Source organism: Ambystoma mexicanum, chromosome 3q, assembly GCF_040938575.1.
Source record: "Ambystoma mexicanum isolate Mex_15411 chromosome 3q, UKY_AmexF1_1, whole genome shotgun sequence".
Classification (NCBI taxonomy): Eukaryota; Metazoa; Chordata; class Amphibia; order Caudata; family Ambystomatidae; genus Ambystoma; species Ambystoma mexicanum.
This window is the reverse complement of record NC_090926.1, coordinates 827,304,688-827,319,876: the sequence shown is the minus strand read 5'-3', so window position 1 is coordinate 827,319,876 and position 15,189 is coordinate 827,304,688.

Here is a 15,189-nt window from a genome sequence, read left to right as displayed (position 1 = left end):
CAAGGAAAGACAGGCTATTCAGTCAAAAACGATTTTAACATATAAGATGCAAATCTATTTTTACAGTTAAAAGCACACGTGCTCATTTAAAAATGCACACTATTTTTCACCTGAAATGCCTATGGTGCGAGAGACACATTTGAAAATTAACAGCTAACCTATTAAACATTAACCTGACTAATAAAACCTTATTTAACATAACCCACTAATAAAATGTGTTCTCCACTGCAGAATTAGGCATACTCTGAAAGCCATTTAAATGTGTGTGCAGATTTTTTTTCTTCTCTTCTCTGCCTGATTCTCCGTGTTTTTGTGCACAGTAACTGCAGGAAGAAGGAAGTCAGATTTGCAACAATTGCAAATGTATAAGCGAAGCTATTGTTGAGAGTAGGAGGATGAGAGATGATGGATTTCATTGGGACACGTCATACAGAGGGCTGAGATGAAAGTTTTAGTGGGCAGTATCGGGGAAAAAGACAGGCAGACATTTTTCTGCACTACTGGGGAGAAGACCTGGCTGTGGGACTCCTGACTGAATGCAGATCCCTGCGTCCTGCTACAGTCAAGATTTGGCAGTCGAGATTGGGGAGAGCTGAAAGAAGGACCTTTCCACTGGCTGAGGCGTTCCTATCTGCAAAAGCTAAGAATTCCAGGCAATGACCCCGGTTTGAAAAGGAAAGGCGATCCTTTTACTGGGGTTAATCTTCAAGGGAACCACATTCCGAAGGAAAACAACTGAAGAAAACTCTGAACAGATAAGGTAATTACATAAGCGTGGGAGCCGTGTGTGCACGAAAATATGCAGTCAGTGTAGGAAAGGGGATTCCTGTGCGTGTCTTAATCAAATACCAATGTTGCAATTTGAGTTCTGTTCTCCGCCACTCTCTTTGCAGTGTGTCCTAGACAATGCTTTTACTGTACCATTTTATTTATTTCTGTAAAGAATGAGATCGTGTTTAAATGCAACTTTTATAATACAGAAAAATATTTGAAAACAGACGGGTGGTGTATTTACTATTTACCATTACAATGCCGATGATGTGGGGAGATTTTTAAACAGTGCAATGGTCATTTTAAGACAGATGTGTGCATGTCAGAATCAGTATGAATAATTGTGAGTGACTGTAGCATAGCTCGTTGGAGGTACATGAGCCAACGGGAAGAGAGACTCTCTGAACATAGCTCCCTACCGTATATAAGGTAGTGGAAATTACCACAAGACTACCATATATAGCTCTCTGTCGTAAATAAGTTAGTGAGTTCGCCCATGAAGGCACACCAACACTATCACTGAAAAATGTGGTATTCCTAAAATGTAGGTCTGAGGTCTCTCTAGTGATCACATGAAAAACCTAAGCAAAGATAAGGGATTCTGGACATTGGGGCCACAAATAAAACAAGGGAATTATGCTCACCAAAATACCACCAACCACGTATACCAAATATGCAGGTCTGGGTGCTGAAATAATGCATGTCCATTGTATTATTGTTGCACATGGCCAAATCTGAATACAAAGAGTGATTATTGCTAAGTTATTTTTCGGCGGTAATAAAATACCGTCAGGCCCCAAATCTCCACAAAATACCCTACAAAATCCAGGTTGCCTTCAATGATTAGGTCGGCAATGTCGGTGGCGTGGGCGACAATCAATCTAGCATTGAGAAGCGCTCTTTTGAGGGGAGGAAGTTCAGTTACTTTGTTGACTAGGATAGATTTGTCAGATTTATTATTGCATGACTTGTGCTTATAATTATTGATCTGATTGGCATTCATATTCGAGATGGACAGTGGTGGAGATCACTTTAAATGACTAGGTATCACGCTAAGCTTGTGGTTAGTTTTACGGTTAGTAGCTGGAAGGGATCTTCTCAGAGGTTCATATAATTTAGTTAATCTCGCGCAGAGTCTAACTTTTCTGTTGGACGTGGCACAGGGTAGAGATGCATAGGATGCTGTCTCTAGGGCTCTATTATATGTGGATTGATTTGTGGTAACAGTATTTGTTGGCGTGGGCGGGCTAAGGTCTAGGATAGGAACTAGCAGATACTGAGCAAAGTGTTCTTGGCTTCTAGAGCTAACATATATGGATGCAGCCATAGTACAAAACAGTATTACTAAGTTCAGCTTTTTTCCAATTACAATATCAGATGATGGCACAACACATGGGGGCGCAGTCACAGCTGGGAAGACAGTATAAGGAGAGAGGTGCAGTTCCTAGGAGTCAATTAGTCACTTGGGCCTAATCACGATTAAGTGGCTGAGATGTGGCCAGGTATCGCATCAAGACAGTAGTACAAATTATATTAGTCACTTAATCAATACAGAAGCAGTAGAGAATATTAGGCAGCTTGACATCTAAACAGTAGCAATAAGTGGGACATTACAGCGGAGCATCTAGACCAAGTCTGGGCCACATTAGAGGGCTAGTAGGCAGCGTAGATTAGTGCAGTGGGCCGTGATGAGGTACATAAAATATGTGGCCAGAGTGATTATATGAAGTGTGACAGAGTGATTATTTACAGTGTGACTGATGGAAAGCCTGATGGTAACCCAGTGGAATAAGTCAAGACACAGTTATACATCAAGAGAGAACACAGTAATGCAATGCTGGTAGGCACACGGTCTAAAAACAGTGGACGCAGCTAAAGTATACTATTCGTGCAAAGGATACGTCGGTACCTAGTCACGGTCACCACCGTGCAGGCATAATGTATCAGAGCATGTTATTATGACTAACAATACATTGTATGGGCGAAACAACAATAAGTTCTTTGTTTGAGCTTAACTGTGGGAGTGCCAGTGTGTGGCTATCACAGAGGCAGAGTTCCATTGAGAGAGTCCATCTCATTCTTATGTCGGTGCTAATCAGCGTGCATTGTTATATGTCAAACCAGTAGAGTTAGTACTGTGGGGACCGGTGTATCCATGGGCAGCTTACCTTGAGCAGAGCGGTGGGCAGCGTTCGGGGCCCCAGGCTCCTAAGACTCCGGACAGGATCAAGACAGGGGTACTCTTTGTGTGTCTGCCTTCGTGTGGGTGCCGGCTCTCACCTGCCGGCTCTCATTGGTCAAAATAAGCATGGCAGCGGCCAATCGGTGGCCGTGTTGGTGCAGCTGATGCACTCAGGATGCTGCTGGTCATTAGGATCGGCGAACGGCCATCTTGGAGTGTGTCTGCCTCATGGTAGGCAATGGAGGTCTACTGGGTGTCGGCATAGAAGTAGCTGCGGGTGAACTGCTGCACAATTCAGGAATTAGGCAGTGCAGCGCAGTTCAAAGCACAGTGGTTCCGACAAAATAAGGATTAAAATTCCTTCTTTTTAAAAGTCGGACTGAATAGAGGCCATCCGGTTTACCTATCGGCAGGTAGATGCATGAGCCCTTGGCAGAGTGGCCAGGTTTGGGGGGAGGAGTGTCCAAGGGTGGGGAGCAGGAGCGGCCAAGGGTGGGGGGCAGGAGTGGCCAAGGGGAGGGAGGAAGGAGCGGCCAAGGGGAGGGGGGCAGGAGCGGCCAAGGGGAGAGGCCAGGAGTGGCCAGGTGGGAGCTGGAGCAGCCGGGGGGGAGCAGAGCATCCAGGGGGGGAGCAGAGCTGCCAGAGGGGGAGCAGAGCGGCCAGGGGGGAAGCAGAGCTGCCGGGGGGAGCAGAGCGGCAGGTAATTGATGGGACTCTAAGGCAGGCTGCAGGACAAAGCATGCAACACATTCATTAGTCTGTCTGTACAGTTGGCTGGTAGGTGATTACTTTGATTGGGCTCAAACCAATCCACTGCCCTGACAGCTACGCTACTCTGTCCTGCACCCTTGCCAGGACAACCCTCAGGGGAACCACCAGTGAAGGCAAGTGGCAGAGCATAACACCATCACACAGCATCTGCCTATCAACTGAGGGGGGGGTTATCAGTCTCCATGTCATTCAGTGTTCAACTTGCACTGCAGGAATACATATGTATTGCCCAGGCTGCTGTTACAGAGCAGTGGCAAATATTGCCCACAAGCTCTGTGTGATTACCTTCTGTGAAAATTGGATTTAGTGTTAACTTACCATTCAGAATTATGTATTTGTAACATTTGAACATCTTTCCGTGTTGTGCTGTTTGATGGGTTGTGTATTTTAGAATGCTTCAATGGTGCCAACAATGTATGTTTTGTATTTTCCTGTTATGTCATTGTTATGTGAATTATTATTTTTGAAACATGAAAAATCCTACATCTTTTTTATCACAGAATGTTGGCAAGTATGGTAATTTGGTCATTCTGAAATCCTGGCTGTTTTTTTACAAGCCCTTGGGCATATAAACCCTGTTGTATATTTCCACAAATGAATGTAGTTAAAAAAAATAAAAAAATGACCCACTTATAAGGTGTGCACTCGCCCCAAAACTGCGCCTGTGCACACAGGCTGCAATTTCACATTTGAAAGTCCTTTCCTCCAAGAGCTGACATACTACAGATTTTAAACGAGCTGCGATAATGCTAAGCTGTGTGAAGGTTGTTTTAGCTAAAGCGCTGCATAAATGATAAAAGCAATGTGGTTTACCGGTGTCTTGTGGCCAATGCTGGATTTGACTTTTATGGACTTCATTCATTCACGGTGCTTTACTCTTTCTCAACTCTCATGCTGGACTTCCTTTGCATCTTGTACTCATGGTGGGCCTGGATCATGCTGTTCCCATCTTCATCTTGTATCCTGGCTTGCAACATTATGTGCTACTACTGACTTCTGCAATTGTATTCGCTCTCCACTCTTGCTTCTCCACTCTTTTTGACTGCTTACTCTCTTTTCTCTCCTCCTTTCCCTTCTCCCTTTTCCTATCTCCTCCCCTTACTTTCTTCTATGCACTTACTCTATCAGAATTGTCCCTGGACCTAATATGATAGCACCCTCGTCTGTTTCCTCCACCCTCCCATTACGGTTTTTTTTCTCCCCAACACCCCTCCAGCACTATCTGAAATGTCGTCAGGCCTAGTATGGGAGTCGCTTGTTTTGTTCCTCACCTCCCTTTCGGCACCCCTCTCCCTCACCTTTTGTTTTTCTGCGGCTCTACCAGAAATGTCGTCAGGCCTAGTACGGTAGTCACCTGTCTGTTTCCATTTCCTTCCCACTCTCCCCCACCCTTCCTTATCTATGTCTTAGCTCTTGCACTATCTGAAATGTCGTCAGGCTGAGTACGATAGTTAATTTCACATCCTTACTGTTCATGGCCTGTAAGAATGTGGTTGTATTTTCCCTTGTTCCCTCCCTTGCCTTGAAGCGCTTTGAAACACATTGTGTATAGGCGCTATATAAATAAACAATCATATATCTTATGCTGTATAGATCCCGAAATGCAATGTCACTGTAAACAAACGTTGATTGCAAGCACAGGCGGTATAAGAATATCTGCTTGAAGCCAGCTGCTTTCCCTTGCAAGCACTGCACACATATCGTCAATAACACTGGCCCCCATTGTCATCGCTATTCCTATAGCACCTTTATAGGGCAGGTCCTGCCCCGAAATTCACAACCTCCTTCTTGCTTATCATGGTCGGTGCCATACTTATGAGCCGTGCAGTTGCTGCCGGGAGCAGCAGGTGGTGCAGAAGTGCTCCACTCCCAGGCCCAGCTTCCGAGAGATAAAATAATCCAGTGACTGTCTGCCTGTGTGTGCAGAATGCACGCAGCAAAGCACACTGTGCGCACGCTGCACATCTGTTAAAAGGAAGGCTCAATTCATATTTAATTACTGTTACTCCGTTACGGAATCGGTAAACCTTTGCAAACGAAGTAACAGCAATTAAATAAGAATGCCACTGCTCATGGTATTTTTACTGGTATACCGTTTCATGCCTACCCAAAGGTGGAGGGAGTTAGCAGCGCTTGTCCACCAGCTATGCTTGTTACACAAGAATGTGTTAAAGAAAAGGGCTACCTTGTAGATAAAAGCATCTACTACAGACCCAATGAAATCACAGTGACATCACTAGCATACTGCACACTAGACCAACCCCAACAAATCAGACCATGGACCTTTTTCAGAACAAAACTTAACTATTACACTGCTCACGTATTTTTAATGAAAATTACATTTAAATATGTGACATAACTTAAACGTTTTAGTAAATATTTGTAAAAGCATCAATCAAGTCAAATAACCTTTTCATAACATTAACACATGTAAAAAAGAGGCATCTCGTGGGTGGAGATAGGTGGGAAGGGGCGGAAAATCCCATTCATTTCACTTAACAATGTGCGTTAAATGGGTGGGACACATAGTCAAACTACCATGTAACCATCCTCATATGCCAACCAGCATTGAAAAGCATTACAACAAACGTGCATCCAGAGCCCCGGTTTCAAGCTCTCATGTTAATGCTCTTATTTTAATGACAATAGTTTCAGCTTTATATTTAGCGCTTTCAGCGCCACCTAATAGCCGGAACTAAAAAGAGCAGTGGTGCTGGGAGCACTCTTGGCAGCCAGAGTCAGATGGGCCTACAGCGGGTCACGTCTCACGTGCCACACTTTTGGCCATCAGGGCCCTCTGATTAAAACATGGGAGTATTAGCACCTTTCACCCATGAATTCCCCAAAAATATTGCAGCCCTTTCATCCATTGAGTCACCCAGAGCTATCACACTGCGCAATAAAGGCGGACGCATGTCAATAATGAATTAGGATGTCTAATGCAAAAAATAATTGCAGCCCTGTTGGCGGCTCGGGTGCGGCATAGGCAAAATAAAACAAAAAAAAGGCCAGGGTGTCTGCCTGCAGTATAGGGCGGGGGGGGGGGGAGGAAATGAGGGCCTACCTTAATCCGTTGTGTTGACTCCTCGTAGTAGCTGCTGTACTCCCATCTGCACTGGCGAGCCTGAGCCTTGTGATGCTGGAAGCAGCCTTAAAGAGAGCTGATAGGATATCTTTAAGGCTGCTCCGGTGACTCCCTGTTCTGCCCCCAGCCACTAGTGTTGTCTCGGTGGCAGGACAGGAAGTCATGACTCAGAGGGTGGTGTGTGGTTGGTCCTGCAAGCAGAGTAAGCTGCTTTTTTATTTATTTATTTTCTCTTGCGGCCGCAACAATGTGATGATCATGTGTGCTGCACTGGGCTGTCATGGTATGGCGGATGCATGACACAGAATCCCCTTCTCCCCAACCACTACTGATGTGTAGTGCCTTGGTAGCCACTGTCAAACGTGAGTCCTACTTTTATGTTAGTTGCCCTGTCCCGGTTTTTTTATTTTGAAGATCTGGTCACCGTAGGCCCAGTGAGTGATATTACACAAGGAGCTACATGGACATTTCTCTAACGTTGAATGCACATGTGTTGATTTAGGATTCATTGAGGAAATACGTGTAGTTTGGATATATGCGATCTTTATTGTGTAACAGGGAAAGCATGGAATATAGAGGTCAAGAATTAATTGCACTTTTGAGGTGGCATGCATTTTGCACTCACCTTTTCCTACCACCTGGACATGCATTAGGGGGGCAAAGGAGCAGCCGAGGAATGGGCGCCCTCATGGTATTTTCTGTTGCTGTCCTAATGACATCTGTGGGAGCCTGAAAGACAGACAATAGGATCCCCAACTCAGAACATGATTGCATAGCTGAAGTCAGTAAATCAAGATGTGTAAGGTACTAATCCCCAAACCTTTTGGTCGGGGCTTAGAGGCCCAATCCTAAATGGATGTTGTCAGTGATTGCACTGCCTCTGGTGTGTGCCCACCTCTCCCCCACCAGGAAAAGCATGCTGATTCCAGAAAACATTATTAGTCAGTGAATAAAACAACAGCAGTGCCATTTTAAAATGCCTAGTATGCACTGTATCTACCCTACAAGTACAAATGAGTCTGCACAGTATACATGTTCACAGATGAAATAACATAGTGCACACCAATGTTACTTAATGTCTCCTCTTCCAATCATTCAAAAAATACTGACTGCTGAGAGCTCTAGTATTAAGGCTATCCATCAGGGTGTTTGTGCTGACCCAACTGCATGTTCTCTACTCATTTGATATGTACTCTGCAGACAGAAGCGCCATCTTTACCTCTGAAGAAAAAAAATGTATTATGCTATTTACGTGAGACAGTCTTTCTATTGGCCTCATTACAAGTTAGGCGGTAGCCCTTAAATGTGGCATAATAGTATTAGTGGCAGGAATCCTGCTCCGCCCAATCACAATCCTGAAAAATTAGCGCTGGACCCAAAAGAGACCAGCATTAATGCAGCTGGCGTTATTACAGCCAGCGGTAATACCCCCGTCAACACAGAGCGTTATTACAGACCTATCACAACTCCATTTCCAGCGGCCTTACAGCCCGAAAACCAGCGACAATACAGCTGGAATTACTGCCAGCCTCCAGCTGGAGGAAAATTAACCCAGGTGCCATGAATAAAGCCACAGGTGCATATAATGCACACCGCACGGCTACATAAAAGCCACCCAGGCCCCAAACACACTTTCCAACACCATGCTGCCATCTCTGCTGGGAGCTTTGACATGCAGTTTCAAATGCTGTGCCTGGAGCTACAGATGCTGGAAAGCAAGGGCAGGGTACAGGGAGCACTGGAGGGGGGGTCTAAGGAGGAAGAGAAGGCAGTGACAAGCCCCAGCAAGGCGTGCAACCATCCCCAGGGGCAGGCCATAATCCTGGGCCTTCAGTGACACCCAGTTGTAACAGAGTTCCGGCTGGATCGGGCGATCATCACTGTGCTGCTGGCCACAATAGAAAACGACATTGGGAGCAGGATTGCCATCCCCCCAGCCGTGCTGCCACTGGTCAAGATGGTGTCAGTCCTGCAGTTCCTGGTGACTGGCTCTTTCCAGCACTCTGTGGCCATGCTGCATGGCAAGGCCCAGTCAACATTCAGTGCAGTCCTGGGGCAGGTCCCATAAGCGCATAAAAGTATGTTTTAACTGTAAAACAAATTGTTGATGTAATGAACAATAATCAGCACTAGTGATACACAGGCACATGAAACGTCAAATGCCTACTTCCCCTGATCAGCCAGTCATGACAGTAGCCCCATCCTGTGTGCCCTATCTGCCCCTTCATGGGGTGTTGATGCTGGTGGAGGTGGAGGTGTGGGTGAGTGCCAGATGCCAGAGGCAATGGCCCTGCTTCTTCATCCTCCTTGCATGCCTCAGGTGATGCCTGAATGCCGGTACGGGACATACGGGATGGCATTAAGTCACATTTGCTCACTTGTTTTGGGATGCATAGCAGTAGTTACAGGAGGGGGTTGCACGGGGTGGTTGGAGGCATGCACGGGATAGACCTGCTTGCATTTTGCAGTGGGTTGGTATATTTGGGCCCTGGTGCGGGAGGGTGGAAATACTTGGGAATGTGGCTTCCCAGTGGTGGCATGCCTGGGGTACATTGTTGGCCAAGGCATGTTTGTCTGGCATGCTTCTGATTTACATGGCCAGTTGGTAATGGTGCACTGCTGTGCCCCCACCATGCCTGTGTGTTGCATGGCACTTTGATGTGTCCCTCTACTGCCCTCTCACAGCTCTGGCTGACAGGGTTGGCATAGCTGCACTGGCACATAGGTGCTGCTCTGGGTGCCTTTGGTGACTCCCACACACTGCACCCAGTCACAGTGCCTGGTTCATGGATTTTCACACTGGGGGATGATGTGGTTGGCTGTTCACATTACATTTGGTTTTGTGGGGGGTTGATTCACCTCTGGCCTCCTGGGTGCTAGCGCCTGCCTACGCTCCTCTGACCCCCTCTACCCCTGCCATGTCGATGATGCTGCTGCAGCACTCCTTCCATGGCATGAGCTCTGGTGGTGGCGACCCTCCTCCGGATGCCATGAAGTCTGTCCAGTGCTGGGCTACGATGCCTCAGACCCAGACCCGCAGTTTGTTGAACCGCTTCCTGCAGTCTTTCCCATACCTGGGGACACGGCCGACTGGAGACATATTCTGGCTGATGGTGCCCCAGATCTAGTTGCAACGCTTAGAGGTAGTCTTTTTTTGGCATGCCCCGTAAAACTCCTCAATGTTCCCTATCACCTCCTCCACAAAGACGTTGAGCTCTGACTCCATAAATGTGGGCTTAATGAGCCGTTCCCGAGCTGACTTGCCCCGTGCATGCTCCTGTGACATTCTGGGTGTTCAGCTGCTCTGGGTGACTGCCAAGGAATCAGATTTTTAATGGATTGTAATTTTCAAAATGGCCATTGTTGTGTTTCCCGTTCTGGTGGCGATGCATTTCAAGCGTGCTATTCCAGGTGTTATTTCGGTTGAGCGGTAAGGTCCAGAACATATATGTTTTGGAGTGCCCGTAACCTTACTGCTCAGAGCTCTTCTTTTATCGCATTGAAGCCATTTACTGTAGAATTTGTCTGCATCAGCTCCCATTTTGTTATCTGCAACCATTTTGCATTTGTATATGTCTGGACAGCTGGAACTACTGACGTGAAAACCATCTCTGTCCTGCGGAACAACCGATGCTCGGATGGTACATCGTCTAGTGATGCTTCTGATTCAAATGATAAATAGTTGTCTCTTTTCACTCTACTCACTTTTACTGACCGTTTCTTTTTTACCTTTTCTTCCACTTCTATTCTTCCTTCTCTAGGGGAAGTCATCTATCTTCACATCCTTCTCTGGCACTACCAGTGCTGGCATATTGATGTGCACCAATCAGCAAACTCTCCCCAGTTGAGTAGCAGCTTCTTGTATGCCTTGGATCCACATGCCCAATAGTGGTCCATTAATAGTGCAGTGACAATCTTCATTGCTGGATGCTTTTCTATGTACCTACACTCTATGTAATCTCCAACCTGTACTGCGCCGTCATTCTGGTAACATGATGCTGGTTTCTTCACTGATATTATGGGCAATTGGTCCAGCTTCATTGTCCACTGAGTTGAGCAACTTGGTGCTTTCATCCCATTATTTCAGGAACTTGTCATGTTCTCCTTGTACTGTGTTTACTGGTGCTTGTACTAGGGTGTGTGCGTTGCTTCCTACTACTCCCTCTTTCCTGCCTTCTGCTGTGTATACTTAGCCATACACAAGCATCTGTGGTCTTTCCCAGAATCCTGGTTCTCCTCATTTTACATTGATCCCTCTCTTCGGGCATGGTAGTTCTGGTAATCTTGCTAAAATGGCCGTCACTTTACCATGCATGTTAGTAGGAAGCGAAGAAAAGAAGAGTGCTGCAGTATGCGTTGCCAGGAGATGCGTTGCTTAGATACAGGTCCCACAAAACAGTAAGTGGAAATCTCAGAGATTCGGTAGCACATGACAGGGAGATACATTTCATTCCCTGCAAGAAGCCACAAGCAGCTACGTTGGACAGAGCTGTACTATAATAGGTTGGGATCTCAGAGTTACACAAATCAAAGAGAGTTAGAGTAGATAAATCATTCTAATGAAAATGTGGGATTTTTGTTTCCCATTTCAATAGTTGGTCACCAACACGGGGGGGAGAGCACGTTCCATATACAGAGCCCAGATAACAAACAGGACGGCTTGGATACCCTCACGACAGCAGGATACGTGAAGGCATTATGTTTATGTGAACTAGACATGAAACTTGTGACGATGACACACTAGGTCACTAACAGGACATTATGTATGTTGTTTCTGTAGTGGGAAAAAGGAGATGGGCCATGCTGCGACGGACATCTGCCTAAGTTATTGGGCTGATTAAGAGAACTATTTAGAAAAAGACAAGCACCATTGCTAAAGGCTTGTCTTTCCATTGTTAAGGGCCAACTATTAAAACCACAACAGTTCTTCGTATTGCTGCTAGAAAAGGAACCTTAAAGGTTGTAAGGCTCCGTACAGCATAGCCAAGAGCACAATGTATGTGTGTGAAGATATATTGATCATGTAGGAGGGAGCTGGCAGATCAGTAGCCCCTGATGAGGTTCATTGGACACAAGCCTACAGTGTAAGAATGAAACATGTCAGGCAACATGTTGGCTCACACAGTCATACCACACACCAGTGGAAATAATGTATAATACCTATACTAAAGAACTAATGGTACTAGAAAAGTAAAGGTTTGAGAACCAAAGATACACAATATTAGTGGATCATAGCACTGTGCATGTTTAAGCATTGTTTTTAGTATGAAATGTTGATTTTATGAATTATATTTTGCAGAATTAATTGCTGACGCTTCTGTTCTGTTGACACACCTATACATATTGCTATACTTTTTTGTATATATCTATTGAAGGATTCATTAAATATGTGTTTAAGCTTCATGATATGATATGACATGATATGGAATTTGTAACGCGCCTATACACAAGTGTTTCAAGGCGCGACGAGGCAGGGCGGGGAACAAGGGGAGACAGACAGCGATCCTCCTAGGCCAGGTGTCATTCAGATCGCGCAAGTGCAAGGGTAGAAGGGACTGGGAAAAGTGCAAGTGGAAGGGGATAGGGGAAAGTGCGGTACATGGTTAGTAGAATACAAGATAAATAATAGGGTCAGCTTGTGGCAAGTGCAAGGAAAGTGCAGTACATGGTTAGTATAATACAAGATAAATAATAGGGCCAGCTGGTGGCAAGTGCAGGGTAAGTGCCGGGAGAGGGGGCTGTAGGATACAGAGACAGTCCCGTAGTATAGGTTGGCAGGGAAGAGTGGCTGGGCCAAGGACCGAGATCGGTGAGTGGCCCAGTTGCAGATTCAGTGCAGGTTCAGTGGTTTTTAGCAGGGTACAGAGGGAGAGAAAGCGGAGGCAAAGAGGAAGGTTTTGAGGTGCTTCCGGAACCGGAGATGGTTCTCCTCAAGTTTCAGGGAGGCAGGAAGGATGTTCCAGAGAGAGGCCCCTGCTGCGGAGAGAGATCTACCCCCAGCTCATTGCTTGGGGAAGCGGCTGACCCTGAGGTAGTTGGAGGTGGATGACCGAAGAGCTCAAGAAGGAAGATATTTCGGAAGAGAGAGTTGGAGGTATTTTGGCCCAAGGCCCCAGAAGGCCAAAGGGTTTTGAACTTAATCCTCGCAGCCACTGGGTGCCAGTGTAGTGATTTCAGTCCTGGAGAGATACGGTCCCTGGGCTTGAGGCCAAGGACAAGTCTCGCAGTCCTGTTCTGGATGAGTTGCAAAGGGCGGAGAGTAGAGGCAGGAAGATTTAGATAGAGGCTGTTACAGTAGTCCAGCTTTGAGAGAACCAGGGCTCTGGAGACAGTGAGCTTCTGGGGGAAGGAGAGGAAAGGAAGGATACCTCTGAGGAGGTGTAGCTGGTTTTGTGACTTCTTAGAGATCTGATATATGAGGAGAGAAAGAGAGTGTGGAGTCGAAGGTCATATGTTTGGCTACTAAATCCTCTTTGTTTCAGTCCACTCAAGTTTTAAGTATTATTTAGTTTTTAAGTCTAGGGGCAACTTGAGTGCTGTAAAAGTTCCTAGTATCTCCCAGAGTTTAGATATTACTCCCACGCCTTGCACCTGCTCCAGTAGAATTATTTGGCTCATAGCCTCTTCATACTCGGTCAGCTCCTCCTCTTCTCGTGACCCCCCTCCAGTTGCCAGAGCAGAGGCTAGGTTGGCAGCCAGCTTGGACTTGGTGCAATGGGTGAGATAATTCCAGCCTTTCACTACGACCGCAGCAGTGTACTTCTCAAACCTTAAGGCATTGAATTCCTCTGTGACATGCTGCCAATGAACCATACGCTGAGCAGGTGTATGTGTGCTCCCCAGTTGTTGTCACAAGTCACAGTGGTGAATGGTCACATAGTCCATGAGGTTCTTGATTTCTTCATCATGGAAGTTTTTCGTCCTCAACGTGCAAGTGTCCTGTGCAGTGTCATGATATTGAGTCTATCCCTGCTGTGCAGGCTTTGCCGTCTTTCCACAAGGTTATGTTGCCACCTCTATGTGGCTGGGACCACTCTGGGATCCTGATGCCAGACCACAAGTGGCCTGGGGCAAGGCATTAACCCATGGGGATGGTGCAGCTTCCTCCACAGCGCTTCATTTACCCTTTTTGCCTGGGCAGCTGCTTCCGCAGCATGTCCCTTACCCTTTTGAACTTCAGCAGATGCTTCTGCATCACGTCTCTTACCCTTTCGGGCTTGGGCAGCTTCTTCTGCAGCACGTCCCTGAACCCTTGGGACTTGAGCAGCTGTTTCCGCAGCACGTCACTGAAACCTTGGGGCTTTTGCAGCTACTTCCACAGCATGTCCCTGAACCCTTGGGGCTCGGGCATATGCTTCCGCAGGACATCCCAGACTCTGGCCACGTCTGCCCCCTTTCCCTATTGGGGCCTTTCCACTCATTTTCCAGGTGTAAGGGAAAAATGGAAGGCACACCAAGCAATTGTCCTGGGCAATTTGAATGAGAGGGCAGTTTACGTGATGGAAGACATAGTTCGGTGGCCAGCAAGGCTCAAATGCACCCAAAACAAAAATAAATTGTTACGCGATACCAGGATAGCTTCATAAATAGGAAAAAAGCAGTATGCAATAAGCAGTAGCACCCATCAGCACAAGAAGTGCAACGCGAACCCCAGAAAGCTACCAGAAACTTAAGAATAGTGGTACGCGATACACAGGGGCACCCAGAGTTGGAATAATGTGTACTCGACTCACCGTTAGCCCCACAAAAATCAAAAGTAGATGTACATATGCGCAGAGGCAAATCCCCCACCAAAATAAGAATTTCGTACAGTCCCTGAAGTGAACGGATTGTGTGGCACACCAAAATACAAAGTTCTCCATTTGTCCATCTCCTCCCCTTTGCCTGCATGTTCGGAGTTGCTTCTACAGATACTAATGTACCCCCGAATATAGCATGCTCAATGCCTGCGTGCAGCATGTGTCATGTAAATTACCCGCTGAGGGCCTTTCCTCGGATTTCATGTCTCCACGCTTTTCCCATTTTTTATGCACAAAGTCCCTTAACTCTGTTTCCGGCTGCCTAGATTGCGAGGCACGGAAGACCCACTCTCCTGCCTCCCTGCCATTTACCTGCCTCCTACTGCCCCATGCTGCCTCCAACTTAGCCATCTGCTGCTGCCCATTCAGTGTGTGTGCCTGCTGCCCACCTGCATTGCGGTTGGAGTGTCTGCTGTCCAGCATTTTCCTGTACTCCTGTATTTTGCGTTATGACCACCTCAGCTGCTTCATTAGAATCCCAGCGTGCCATTTCACCAGCACCGCTCCACAGCCCAGCTCTGGGACCAACTTGCCGACCCACACCTGTCACAGGGTCTTCTATTTCAGCACCATCATCTCCT